The sequence below is a fragment of the Pristiophorus japonicus genome, chromosome 17 (assembly GCF_044704955.1).
Source record: "Pristiophorus japonicus isolate sPriJap1 chromosome 17, sPriJap1.hap1, whole genome shotgun sequence".
Taxonomy (NCBI): Eukaryota; Metazoa; Chordata; class Chondrichthyes; family Pristiophoridae; genus Pristiophorus; species Pristiophorus japonicus.
In genome coordinates, this window is record NC_091993.1 from 65,578,639 (window position 1) to 65,593,716 (window position 15,078).

General features: G+C 48.5%; 1 long non-coding RNA gene across 1 annotated transcript in view; it reads left to right on the forward strand.

Annotated features, from left to right (window-relative positions):
- The window catches only part of LOC139228195 (uncharacterized), a 45,570-nt gene extending 34,029 nt beyond the window's left edge, over positions 1-11,541 (forward strand). Inside the window, exon 4 of the long non-coding RNA XR_011587521.1 lies at positions 11,421-11,541. This is a non-coding gene — a long non-coding RNA (uncharacterized lncRNA). The remainder of the gene's footprint in view (positions 1-11,420) is intronic.
- Positions 11,542-15,078: the final 3,537 nt, after the last annotated feature.

Here is a 15,078-nt window from a genome sequence, read left to right on the forward strand (position 1 = left end):
ACTATTCCTATCTAGATGTCCCACTATTTCTTCCTTAATGATAGTTTCAAGCATTTTCCCCGCTACAGATGTTAAACTAACCGGCCTATAGTTACCTGCCTTTTGTCTGCCCCCTTTTTTAAACAGAGGCGTTACATTAGCTGCTTTCCAATCCGCTGGTACCTCCCCAGAGTCCAGAGAATTTTGGTAGATTATAACGAGTGCATCTGCTATAACTTCGCCATCTCTTTTAATACCCTGGGATGCATTTCATCAGGACCAGGGGACTTGTCTACCTTGAGTCCCATTAGCCTGTCCAGCACTACCCCACTAGTGATAGTGATTGTCTCAAGGTCCTCCCTTCCCACATTCCTGTGACCAGCAATTTCTGGCATGGTTTTTGTGTCTTCCACTGTGAAGACCGAAGCAAAATAATTGTTTAAGGTCTCAGCCATTTCCACCTTTCCCATTATTAAATCCCCTTTCTCATCTTCTAAGGGACCAACATTTACTTTAGTCATCTTTTCCATTTTATATATCTGTAAAAGCTTTTACTATCCGTTTTTATGTTTTGCGCAAGTTTACCTTCGTAATCTATCTTTCCTTTCTTTATTGCTTTCTTAGTCATTCTTTGCTGTCGTTTAAAATTTTCCCAATCTTCTATTTTCCCACTAACCTTGGCCACCTTATACGCATTGGTTTTTAATTTGATACTCTCCTTTATTTCCTTGGTTATCCACAGCTGTTTATCCCTTCTCTTACCACCCTTCTTTTTCACTGGAATATATTTTTGTTGAGCACTATGAAAGAGCTCCTTAAAAGTCCTCCACTGTTCCTCAATTGTGCCACCATTTAGACTGTGTTTCCAGTCTACTTTAGCCAACTCTGCCCTCATCCCACTGTAGTCCCCTTTGTTTAAGCATAGTACGCTCGTTTGAGACACTACTTCCTCACCCTCAATCTGTATTACAAATTCAACCATACTGTGATCACTCATTCCGAGAGGATCTTTTACGAGGAGATTGTTTATTATTCCTGTCTCATTACACAGGATCAGATCTAAGATAGCTTGCTCCCTTGTAGGTTCTGTAACATACTGTTCTAAGAAACAATCCCATATGCATTCTATGAATTCCTCCTCCAGGCTACCCCGTGCGATTTGATTTGACCAATCGATATGTAGGTTAAAATCCCCCATGATTACTGCCATTCCTTTTTCACATGCCTCCATTATTCCCTTGATTATTGCCCGCCCCACCGTGAAGTTATTATTTGGGGGCCTATAAACTACGCCCACCAGTGACTTTTTCCCCTTACTATCTCTAATCTCCACCCACAATGATTCAACATTTTGTTCATTAGAGCCAATATCGTCTCTCACAACTGCCCTGATATCATCCTTTATTAACAGAGCTACCCCACCTCCTTTCCCTTCTTGTCTATCTTTCCGAATCGTCAGATACCCCTGTATGTTTAATTCCCAGTCTTGGGCACCCTGCAACCATGTTTCTGTAATGGCCACCAAATCATACCCATTTGGGAACATCCTCAGGTTGTTCCCTCTGTCTGTCCACCATGTGTGGTGCGAGTTCCACATTGTAGCCTGCCTCTGGTTCCGCAATGTTGTTGGTAAATCTGCTTTTGACTTGGTCTACATGCCTCTGGCAGGTTTTGCCATTGTCCATTTGTACTACCAGTAGCCTGTTTCCTTCCTTGCCTATTACAGTCCCTGCATGCCATTTGGGACCCCTGCCATAGTTTAGTGCAAATACTTTGTCCCCTATCTCATTCCATCTCCCCCTCGAATTTCTGTCATGGTACTCAGTCAGCTTACGGCGCTTTGCCTCAATGATTTTGTGCATGTCTGGGAGGATTAATGAGAGCCTTGTTTTTAAAGTCCTCTTCATCAACAGTTGCGCGGGGGGGATCCCAGTCAATGAGTGCGGACGAGATCTGTATGCCAGCAGCAGTCGCGACAGGAGACGCTGCAGCACGGGACCTTGGATTTTAAGCATGCCTTGTTTAATGATTTGCACTGCTCTCTCTGCCTGGCCGTTGGAGGCCGGCTTGAATGGTGCCGTCTTGACATGATTTATGCCGTGGTCAATTGGAATTCTGCGCTGGTGAAGCACGGACCATTGTCACTGACCAATGTGTCAGGGATTCCGTGCGTTGCAAACATGGTTGCGAGGCTCTCCACAACGGTGGAGGTTGTGCTTGAGTTTAAAATGGTGCATTCGATCCACTTTGAAAATGCATCTACAACTACGAGGAACATTTTGCCCATGAATGGGCACGCATAGTCTACGTGCACCCGCGACCACGGTTTGGTAGGCCAGGGCCAGGGGCTCAGTGGAGCCTCCCTGGGGGCATTGCTGAGTTGGGCACAAATGGTGCACCTTCGGACGCAGAGCTCCAAGTCCGCATTAATACCAGGCCACCAGACGTGGGATCTGGCTATGGCCTTCATGAGAACGATTCCCGGGTGCTCGCGGTGGAGCTCCCGGACAAATGCCTCTCTGCCTCGCAGAGGCATGACTACTCGGCTGCCCCACATCAGGCAGTCTGCTTGTAGTGATAGCTCATGCATGCGCCTGTGAAAGTGTTTTAATTCCTCGGGGCAGGCATCGCGAGCCTCTGCCCAGTCACCAGTTAGGACACATCTTTTTACTAAGGATAACGTGGGATCGCTGGCCGTCCAGGCTCTGATTTGGCGAGCCGTCATGGGCGAACCTGTGGACTCAAAGGCATTGATTGCCATGACTATCTCACAGTCCTGTTCGTCAGACACTTCCGTGGTCGCCAGGGGTAGCCTGCTGAGCGCGTCGGCACAGTTGTTTGTGCCTGGTCTGTGCCTTATGGTATAGTCGTAGGATGCCAGCATGAGTGCCCACCGTTGAATTCGCGCCGAGGCGTTGGTGTTCATTGCCTTGCTCTCGGATAGGAGGGACGTGAGGGGCTTGTGGTCGGTTTCTAATGTGAACAAGGCCCAGAAAAGGTATTGGTGCATCTTTTTGAAACCTTACACGCACGCGAGCGCCTCTTCTCTACCATTCTGTACCCGCGCTCCGCCCGCGAAAGTGACCTGGAGGCATAAGCTATGGGTTGTAATTTGCCCGCACTATTGACATGTTGCAAAACGCACCCGACCCCATACGTTGACGCATCACATGTGAGAACGAGCTTTTTACCTGGGTCAAAGAAAGTCAAAACACTGTTGGATCACAGAAGGTTGCGTGCCTTATTGAAGGCGCGTTCCTGGGCGTCCCCCCAAAACCAATCACACCCCTTCCTGAGTAGCACATGGAGAGGCTCCAGCAGCATTCTTAAGTTCTGCATAAAGTTCCCAAAATAATTGAGTAGCCCGAGAAAGGCGCACAGTTCTGAGACATTCCGGGGCCTGGGTACCAGGCGAATTGCTTCTGTTTGGACTCCGTTGGGCGGATTCCATCAGCGGCAATCCTTCTGCCCAAAAATTCAACCTCGGGTGCGAGAAACAGGCACTTGGATTTCTTGACTCGTAGGCCTACCCGATCCAACCGCTTTAGTACTTCCTCTAAATTACGGAGATGGGAGTCGGTGTCCCTGCCCATGATAAGTATGTCGTCTTGAAATACAACCGTCCCCGGGATGGACTTGAGCAGACTCTTCATATTGCGCTGGAATATGGCAGCTGCCGACCTGATGCCGAATGGGCATCGATTGTACATGAAAAGGCCTCGATGTGTGTTGATGGTGCTGAGTAGCTTGGATTCCTCGGTCAATTCTTGCGTCATATACGCAGATGTGAGGTCTAATTTTGAGAAAAGTTTACCTCCAGCCAATGTGGCAAATAAGTCCTCCGCTCTGGGCAGCAGGTACTGGTCCTGTAGGGAGACTCTGTTTATGGTAGATTTGTAGTCCCCACAGATTCGTACGGATCCATCAGACTTCATGACTGGGATGATGGGACTTGCCCAGTCGCTAAATTCCACAGGTGATATAATGCCTTCCCGCAGAAGCTTGTCTAGTTCGTGTTCAATCTTTTCCCTCATCACATAGGGTACAGCTCTGGCCTTGTGATGGACCGGTTGAGCATCCTGTGTGATGTAGATTTTGACTTTGGCCCCTTTGAAAGTGCCCACACCTGGCTGAAAGAGATGTTCAAATCACTTTATAACTGTTGAGCAGGAGGTCCGTTCCTCTAATGACATGGTATGGACATCATCCCATTTCCAGTTTAGTTTTGCCAGCCAGCTTCTCCCCAGCAGTGCTGGGGGGTCTCCGGGGACAATCCACAGGGGAAGTCGGTTCACTGTCCCTTTGTGTGTGACAGAGAACATGGCGCTGCCGAGGACTGGTACGATTTCTTTGGTATAGGTCCTTAGTTTGGTGTCGACCCTTGTGAGTTTTGATGCGGCCACAGTTTTTCAAATTGTTGAGCGCCCATGAGAGATTGACTCGCTTCCGTATCCAGCTCCATGTTGACAGATATCCCGTTGAGTAGGACCCTCATCATTATAGGAGGCGTCCTGTTGTAGGAGCAGCGGCCATTGATCGTGTTGACCCACTGTACATCGGTGTCCCGGCTACTGTTCCCCCCATCTTCTGGTCCGCTTTCCGACCTATCCGATTCGTATACCAGCCGAGCTGCTGTTTTTTTGCACATGCGGGCCAAATGCCCTGTATATTCACAATTTCTGCAAACAGCCTGCTGAAATCGACATCCCTTTTCAGAATGCCCACCCCCACACCTCCAGCACAGACCTGTTCCATTCTTCAAAGTGTTCCCAAAGAATGAGCTGCGTCTGGCTGATCTCTCTTTAGCTTCTCTCAGTTTGTAGTTGATTGTTCGCATTGTGGGTTGATGAGGTGTGAACGACTGTTCCTGTGGCCCTTGATGGCTTCTGCTTGCTGTCGAGAGCCTGTTCTCCCAGTTTTGTCTGTGTGTGGGGGTAGCAGCTTGTTTAGTGCTGTGAACTTCTTGTTCCGATATTTCATTAGTTGTCGTACCTGCATTGTAAATCAACCTCGTTTCTTCTTCCCCTACCAAGAATGTCTGTCAAACCAGTGCTGCTGCCTCTAAGGTCAGGTTCTTGGTCTCTATGAGCTTTCGGAATATGCCTGTGTGGCCTATTCCTTCAATGAAAAAGTCTCTCAGCATTTCTCTCCTCAGTTCATCGGAGAACTCACATAAACTAGCTAACCTCCGAAGTTCCGCCACGAAGTCGGGTATGCTCTGGCCCACGCAGCGTCTGTAGTGTAGAACCTGTGTCTGGCCATGTGTAGGCTGCTCGTTGGCTTCAGGTGGTCTCTTACCAGTGTGCTCAATTCTTCAAACGACTTGCTTGCTGGTTTTTTGGGTGCCAACAGATCCTTCATTAAAGCGTATGTTTTCGAGCTACAGCTGGTCAAGAGATGGGCTCTTCTCTTGCCTGCCTTATCGTCGCCTAACCAGTCTTTGGTTACAAAGCTTTGCTGGAGCCTTTCTCTAAAGCCCTCCCAATTGTCTCCTGCATTGCACTTTCCATCTGATCTGTTGTTCGCCATTCTGTGGATTCTGTCATCCCGTAACTCGTCGCCACTGTAAAGTCCTGTCCCCTCAGTACAGATTCATACGAGGCATGTAGTGAAGTCAAGGTCACTCTGGACCTGCACCTTTATTTCACAGCTCTGGAATGCTGCACTTGCCTGAGACCTGTCCTTATATACCTGTCTCTTGCAAGTGCACCCCTGGTGGTAAGGTATGCTGGTGGTTACAGGTCATATCTTATTACAGTCATGGATAGCATGTTAGGATACAGTTGTAGCTAATAATGTAAGATACATGACAACTTGAAATAATTAAAAAGAGCTGTTCAGTTGCAGCAAGTAGCAAGCCCGCACCGAAACTGCAGAACCCAATCAGGTACAGCTGATGGGGAATAGTAAAAGTGGAGGGCAGAGAAACCAAAGGCAAAAAACAAAAAGGGCCACATTACAGCAAAATTGTAAAAGGGCAAAGTGTTTTAAAAAGACAAGCCTGAAGGCTCTGTGCCTCAATGCGAGGAGTATTCGGAATAAGGTCGATGAATTAACTGCGCAGATAGCAGTTAACGGATATGATGTAACTGGCATCACGGGGACATGGCTCCAGGGTGACCAAGGCTGGGAACTCAACATCCAGGGGTATTCAACATTTCGGAAGGATAGACAGAAAGGAAAAGGAGGTGGGGTGGCACTGCTAGTTAGAGGAAATTAATGCAATTATAAGGAAGGACATTAGCCTGGATGATGTGGAATCGGTATGGGTGGAGCTACGGAATACCAAAGGACTGAAAATGCTAGTGGGAGTTGTGTACAGGCCACCAAGCAGCAGTAGTGAGGTTGAAGACAGCATCAAACAAGAAATAAGGGCTGTGTGCAATAAAGGTACAGCAGTTATCATGGGCGACTTTAATTTACATATAGATTGGGCTAACCAAACTGGTAGCAATGCGGTGGAGGAGGACTTCCTGGAGTGTATTAGGGATGATTTTCTTGACCAATACGACGAGGAACCAACTAGAGAGCTGGCCATCCTAGTGTGGGTGATGTGTAATGAGAAGGGACTAATTAGCAATCTTGTTGTGCGAGGACCCTTGGGGAAGAGTGACCATAATATGGTAGAATTCTTTATTAAGATGGAGAGTGACAGAGTTAATTCAGAAACTAGGGTCCTGAACTTAAAGAAAGCTAACTTCAACAGTCTGAGGCGTGAATTGGCTAGAATAGACTGGCAAATGATACTTAAAGGGTTGACGGTGGATAGGCAATGGCAAACATTTACAGATCACGTGGATGAACTTCAATAATTATACATCCCTGTCTAGAGTAAAAATAAAACAGGGAAGGTGGCTCAACCGTGGCTAACAAGGGAAATTAAGGATAGTGTTATATCTAAGGAAGAGGCCTATAAATTGGCCAGAAAAAGCAGCAAACCTGAGGACCTGGAGAAATTTAGAATTCAGCAGAGGAGGACAAACAATTTAATTAGGAGGGGGAAAATAGAGTACGAGAGGAAGCTTGCCGGGAACATAAAAACTGACTGCAAAAGCTTCTATAGATATGTGAAGAGAAAAAGATTAGTGAAGACAAACGTAGGTCCCTTGCAGTCGGACTCAGGTGAATTTATAATGGGGAACAAAGAAATGGCAGACCAATTGAACAAATACTTTGGTTCTGTCTTCACAAAGGAAGACACAAATAACCTTTCGGATATACTAGGGACCGAGGGTCTCGTGAGAAGGAAGAACTCAAGGATATTCCTATTAGACGGAAAATTGTGTTGGGGAAATTGATGGGATTGAAGGCCGATAAATCCCTGGGGCCTGATAGTGTGCATCCCAGAGTACTTAAGGAAGTGGCCCTAGAAATAGTGGATGCACTGGTGATCATTTTCCAACAGTCTATCGACTCTGGATCAGTTCCTATGGACTGGAGTGTAGCTAATGTAATACCACTTTTTAAAAAGGAGGGAGAGAGAAAACGGGTAATTATAGACTGGTTAGCCTGACATCAGTAGTGGGGAAAACGTTGGAATCAATTATTAAGGATGAAATAGCAGCGCATTTGGAAAGCAGTGACAGGATCGGTCCAAGTCAGCATGGATTTATGATGCTTGACAAATCTTCTGGAATTTTTTGAGGATGTAACTAGTAGAGTGGATAAGGAGAACCAATGGATTTGATGTATTTGGACTTTCAAAAGGCCTTTGACAAAGTCCCACATAAGATATTGGTGTGCAAAATCAAAGCACATGGTATTGCGGGGTAATGTACTGGCGTGGATAGAGAATTGATTAGCAGACAGGAAGCAGAGAGTCGGGATAAACGGGTCCTTTTCAGAATGGGAGGCAGTGACTAGTGGAGTGCCGCAGAGCTCAGTGCTTGGACCCCAGCTCTTTACAATATGCATCAATGATTTGGATGAAGGAATTGAGTGTAATATCTCCAAGTTTGCAAATGACACTAAACTGGGTGGCGATGTGAGCTGTGAGGAGGACGCTAAGAGGCTGCAGGGTGACTTGGACAGGTTAGGTGAGTGGGCAAATGCATGGCAGATGCAGTGTAATGTGGATAAATGTGAGGTTATTCTCTTTGGTGACAAAAGCACGAAGGCAGAATATTATCTGAATTGTGGCAGATTAGGAAAAGGGGAGGTGCAACGAAACCTGGGTGTCATGGTGCATCAGTCATTGAAAGTTGGCATGCAGGTACAGCAGGTGGTGAAGAAGGCAAATGGCATGTTGGCCTTCATAGCTAGGGTATTTGAGTATAGGAGCAGGGAGGCCTTACTGCAGTTGGACAGGGCCTTGGTGAGGCCTCACCTGGGATATTGTGTTCAGTTTTGGTCTCCTAATCTGAGGAAGGACGTTGTTGCTATTGAGGGAGTGCAGCGAAGTTTCACCAGACTGATTCCAGGGATGGCTGGACTGACATATGAGGAGAGACTGGATCAACTGGGCCTTTATACACTGGATTTTAGAAGGATGAGAGGGGATATCATAGAAACGTATAAGATTCTGACAGGACAGGACAGGTTAGATGCAGGAAGAATGTTCCCAATGTTGGGGAAGTCGTGAACCAGAGGATACAGTCTTAGGATAAGGGGTAGGCCATTTTGGACTGAGATGAGGGGAAACTTCTTCACTCAGAGAGTTGTTAACTTGTGGAATTCCCTGCCTCAGAGAGTTGTTGATGCCAGTTCATTGGATATATTCTTGTGGGAGTTAGATATGGCCCTTGCGGCTAAAGGGATCAAGGGGTATGGAGAGAAAGCAGGAAAGAGGTAATGCGGGAATGATCAGCCATGATTTTATTGAATGGTGGTGCAGGCTCAAAGGGCCAAATGGCCAACTCCTGCACCTATTTTCTATGTTTCTATGTGCCTTTAAATATTGCTGCTGCTGCCTGCTTTCTGCTTGTAGACACCAGCTCTCCCTGTTGTTGTTCTGCGCTGCCGTTAAGTTAAGTTGCTACATTCAATGTTGTACACACACTGATGTCACACTCTCCATCATTGCAAACTCCCTGGCGATTGAGTTTACCGGCACCGCCAACGACATCACCGATATGGCATGCGGCGCTGGAATCGGCATCAGCTGTTGTTACAGCTGTCACCGGGCTTTAGCATCATCTCCTGGTGTTAACCTCCAAAGTTATTTTGGCCCTGAATTTGTGTTCGGTGGCTTCCTGCGGGGAAATGCTTCTGATCCGCAAATAAAGTGCCCGCCGCGTACCTGGTGGTCTGGGAGGTACGGAGACTCGCGGTCCTGGGCCTCTTTGGGTACCTATGGGTAGAGGCCCACGTATCTCAGGGGCTCATGCAATCCTCAAATGCCCCTGGGATCACATGGGCTGGCCCAACAAATGACAGAAGAGAATCCCCTTTCATGCTTATGGGGATTCCATATGTACAGAAACCTCAAGGGGGAGAAATTCAGAAGTGTGTTGGGATGTTAACTTTTAAATTAGCACCAGGCACTAATGAATTTAATTAAAAAATTTAGGATTTGTGCCCCAGGAAGGAAGTGGAGCGCTAAAATAAGTGCTCCACTTCCTTCCTGGAGCGCAACAGGACGCAAGTGGGACAGTAGGTGTGCAGCACTGCACAATGGGCCATGCAGCACCGCCGAGTTCAGAGGCTCCCTCCCTCCATTGAAGGGAAGGGCCATTGCTGTAGTCTCTGCAATGGAAAGACTTACCTGAGGGCAGCTGTGGTCGGCCCGATCAGCCCAATGCACTGCAGCAGAGTACCAGGCTGATCGATTGCGGCCGAAGACAAATCTTAAAAAAAAGAGAAACACCATTTCTGAATTTTTGTTCCTTACCTCAGCCACCTGGCCTTTAAGCATCGCCCCAAAGTGCCCGGCCTCCCGATGAACGCCTCCTGCAGCTGCCGGTGTTGTCGCCCGGCAATGATGTCACGATCTCCGGGTGAAGGAAATCCGAAAAACGTCCTATCGCAAACCTCCCGCTTAATTTAGCAGGTGTCGATCATCTCGCCGCGTCTGGTTGGTTAGTGGTTATTGCGCCGTTATCGCCCCCCACAGGTGATAATAGAGGTGCTAAGGAGGCCAATTTCAAGGCCCATAAGTATCACTGGGAATACTCCGAAAAAAACCTCTACATTTCAAATGAGTAAAAACAGCATGTCTGGACTCCCTCCCTTCCTTTGAATTAGGGTATTAAACCCCGAGAAATCCATATTGCAGGCTGAGGATGCTTGTGTAGCAACCTAGCCTTTCCTTCTGAGGCACCCCCCTTCATTTCCACCTTGACCCAGGTGGTGAGTAATAGAATACATAACATGTACGCACTTTATTCCGTTTCATGCACATGGTCTCGATCTGAAGGAAAGCAGGGTTACTGCGCTCCCCGAGACAGTAAGGCCCATCAGCTCCTTTCCATTAACCTTTACTGTTTCTAGGAAGGACTGAGCAGCCTCCACATGGCTCACAAGCTGTACTGACAACACGGGGAATCCCTGCTGGCAGCCCCAATTCACAGAGTTACATTGCATGGGCTCCTCCTGCTTTGGGCCATGTGCCACAACATGGCCCCATTCACCACATTGCAATTGCCAGTACATCTTCCCGTGTTTTCTGTTTTCCCCACCACAAGTCTGATTTTGGCCTTTGCTGGTCTTCAGCACCACCTAGCGTCTTATCCACCCAGGATCCGGACCCATTTTTTGGACTTGGGGGTCACCCAGGGTTGCGTGGCCTGGAGAAGTTTAGGTATCTGACCAGTTCCTCTGCAGCAAGTTGTCTGCCTACAAATGCAATCAACTCCTGGGCATTGATTGGGTGCCCTTGGCCTACCACTTCCTGATCTGGGATGGAAGTACTTGTAGATAGTCGTCCATTATCAGAAGCTTCACCATCCTGGGAGGGGAGCTGCTGTCAAGTTGAAGCAACCAATGGGCCATTTGTAGAAAGTCAAACAATTGAGAGCGAGGTGCCTCTTCCTGCTGGTAGATCCAGACATTGAACGCCTGCACCTGTGCAGTTAAAGTGATGCCAGCCCTGGCTTGGATCTTAGCCTTCTACGGTGGGTAGTTGGCCATCGCCTGCAGCTCCAGGACAAAGTAGGCCCTCTGAGCATTGCCCACTTTGAAGGATGCCACAATGCCAGCCCTTTGGTCTTGTGGCCTACTCAGGCCTTCATTTACCTTCGAAGCCCTTGCAGGCTTCCAGCTTCACTCCCTGCACGTTTTTCACATCTATTGCAGCAAGCCATCATTTCAATAAAATCAAAAACTATCCAAAACCTTTCATTCAAACTTACCTAATGATGTGTGTGTCCCTTTTAGAGGTTTTTTCATCGCCCTGTCAGCATCTGTCAGCCTGCTTGCATGCCAGGTTAGCTTAGTGGCTTGAAAGCCAGCGCTGAATTCGCTGCACGCCGACTGATGTCACCACGCTGCGATATCTGTTTCAGGGCGCTACCAGTTACTGGCCGTGCAAAGTGGGAGACCAATATGGCGACCACTGTGGGATCCCCATCAGTTGGCAAAAGAGTGGCAGCCGCCATTTTATCCCCATTTCATGACACTACAGAGTGGTGGTAAGTAAATGAATTTCTAGTCCATGAACTCTAATTAATGAATAAATAAAACAAGGTTATATAGCGATGGCAGTGCAGGTAGTGTGTTATAAATGCAGCTGTGGGAGTTTGTGGAGAGCATCACAATCCTGGACGACCATGTCTGCAGTAAGTGCCTGTCTTCAGCTCAGAGTTGTTGAGCTTCCGGGAGGGGAATGAGTTACATGGACACCTTGACCCAGGAGGCAGTCACACCCTTTAGGATAGGTAGTGGTACAGGTCTGGTTAGTGGTCGGGGATCTCTGCATTGGTATAGGGCAAGCAGATCAGAGAGTTAAATGTGTGACTCAAAGACTGGTGTGGGAGGAAGGGGTTTTGATTCATGGGGCACTGACACCAGTACTGGGGAAAGAGGAAGCTGTTCCATTGGGACAGGCTTCACTGGCTGGAACCAGTGTCCTGGCGAATAACTAGGGCTATAGATAGGGCTTGAAACTAAAATGGTGGGGAATGGGGTCAGGTATGGGGAAATTTAGAAATCTAAAGAGAAAAGTCAAGGCAATGAAGCAGTTTAGAAATTGGGTAAAAATAAGCAGTACAGGATGGGCTAGAGGGGCCTAAATTGCCTCTTTTAGCGAGGAGATACGGCCCGGGCGTGGTGAGAGAATCGCCCAGGGGGAATTGGCCAGTGCTTTTGTGGAGGCACTGATGGCGCGAGCGGCCCGTTCGGTCATGATGATGTCATCACCGTGCGCAGAACCCCGTTACCGTCCCGGAAGTGAACTTGCCCCGCGCACCCTACCTTACTGCTTGGTGATGACAACGACAGCTTGAACTGGCGTGTTGCAGTCGGGAACAGGATTCTCCAGCACTATTCCAAGGCACAATCTTGGAAAAATAAAATTTGGTGGCCATTATTTTTTCTGGTTTGCAACGGTTAGTCAGTGTGGCTGCTGAACCAATAGCAGCGATATTTTGCTCAAATATTTTTCTGCCTCCTACATTTTCACCTGTTTCACTCAAAACTATTTTGACGTACTACCATTCCTGTCGCTTTATGGGAGCTGTGCTGGCACTCGACCATTTCATTGTCAGAAGATGCTTCGCCGAAGACAACGGCGCCGCCAATTATATGGGGAAAGGCATCGAAAGTGGGAGAGAGAAAGGCTACAACAAAGGGAGGGAGCACCACAGGGAGAAGTCCATGGAGCACGTTACAGGGAGAGGGACAGGGAGCACGTTACAGGGAGAGGGACAGGGAGCACGTTACAGGGAGAGGGACAGGGAGCACGTTACAGGGAGAGGGACAGGGAGCACGTTACAGGGAGAGGGACAGGGAGCACGTTACAGGGAGAGGGACAGGGAGCACGTTACAGGGAGAAGGACAGGGAACACGTTACAGGGAGAGGGACAGGGAGCACGTTACAGGGAGAGGGACAGGGAGCATGTTACAGGGAGAGGGACAGGGAGCACGTTACAGGGAGAGGGACAGGGAGCACGTTACAGGGAGAGGGACAGGGAGCATGTTACAGGGAGAGGGACAGGGAGCACGTTACAGGGAGAGGGACAGGGAGCATGTTACAGGGAGAGGGACAGGGAGCACGTTACAGGGAGAGGGACAGGGAGCACGTTACAGGGAGAGGGACAGGGAGCACCACAGGGAGAGGGACAGGGAGAGGGAAAGGGAGAGGCAGCGAAGCACATCTAGCAGCACAGGGAGAAGCACATCAGCCAGAGGAAGAAAGTGTCACGGGGTGGCAACAGAAGGCTTTACCCTCCATGGGTATTCCGGCAGCAGTTCACTGACATCAATTTCACTGAGGCTGTGTTTCCGGAAGGACGTGGTCACAGAGCTCTGCCATCTGCTACAACCAGACCTTGAGCTCAGACCAGGGTGAGCAAGGCTCTCTCAGTTTTTGATTTTATTGAAATGATGGCTTGCTGCAATAGATGTGAAAAACGTGCAGGGAGTGAAGCTGGAAGCCTGCAAGGGCTTCGAAGGTAAATGAAGGCCTGAGTAGGCCACAAGACCAAAGGGCTGGCATTGTGGCATCCTTCAAAGTGGGCAATGCTCAGAGGGCCTACTTTGTCCTGGAGCTGCAGGCGATGGCCAACTACCCACCGTAGAAGGCTAAGATCCAAGCCAGGGCTGGCATCACTTTAACTGCACAGGTGCAGGCGTTCAATGTCTGGATCTACCAGCAGGAAGAGGCACCTCGCTCTCAATTGTTTGACTTTCTACAAATGGCCCATTGGTTGCTTCAACTTGACAGCAGCTCCCCTCCCAGGATGGTGAAGCTTCTGATAATGGACGACTATCTACAAGTACTTCCATCCCAGATCAGGAAGTGGTAGGCCAAGGGCACCCAATCAATGCCCAGGAGTTGATTGCATTTGTAGGCAGACAACTTGCTGCAGAGGAACTGGTCAGATACCTAAACTTCTCCAGGCCACGCAACCCTGGGTGACCCCCAAGTCCAAAAAATGGGTCCGGATCCTGGGTGGATAAGACGCTAGGTGGTGCTGAAGACCAGCAAAGGCCAAAATCAGACTTGTGGTGGGGAAAACAGAAAACACGGGAAGATGTACTGGCAATTGCAATGTGGTGAATGGGGCCATGTTGTGGCACATGGCCCAAAGCAGGAGGAGCCCATGCAATGTAACTCTGTGAATTGGGGCTGCCAGCAGGGATTCCCCGTGTTGTCAGTACAGCTTGTGAGCCATGTGGAGGCTGCTCAGTCCTTCCTAGAAACAGTAAAGGTTAATGGAAAGGAGCTGATGGGCCTTACTGTCTCGGGGAGCGCAGTAACCCTGCTTTCCTTCAGATCGAGACCATGTGCATGAAACGGAATAAAGTGCGTACATGTTATGTATTCTATTACTCACCACCTGGGTCAAGGTGGAAATGAAGGGGGGTGCCTCAGAAGGAAAGGCTAGGTTGCTACACAAGCATCCTCAGCCTGCAATATGGATTTCTCGGGGTTTAATACCCTAATTCAAAGGAAGGGAGGGAGTCCAGACATGCTGTTTTTACTCATTTGAAATGTAGAGGTTTTTTTCGGAGTATTCCCAGTGATACTTATGGCCCTTGAAATTGGCCTCCTTAGCACCTCTATTATCACCTGGGAGGTACGGAGACTCGCGGTCCTGGGCCTCTTTGGGTACCTATGGGTAGAGGCCCACGTATCTCAGGGGCTCATGCAATCCTCAAATGCCCCTGGGATCACATGGGCTGGCCCAACAAATGACAGAAGAGAATCCCCTTTCATGCTTATGGGGATTCCATATGTACAGAAACCTCAAGGGGGAGAAATTCAGAAGTGTGTTGGGATGTTAACTTTTAAATTAGCACCAGGCACTAATGAATTTAATTAAAAAATTTAGGATTTGTGCCCCAGGAAGGAAGTGGAGCGCTAAAATAAGTGCTCCACTTCCTTCCTGGAGCGCAACAGGACGCAAGTGGGACAGTAGGTGTGCAGCACTGCACAATGGGCCATGCAGCACCGCCGAGTTCAGAGGCTCCCTCCCTCCATTGAAGGGAAGGGCCATTGCT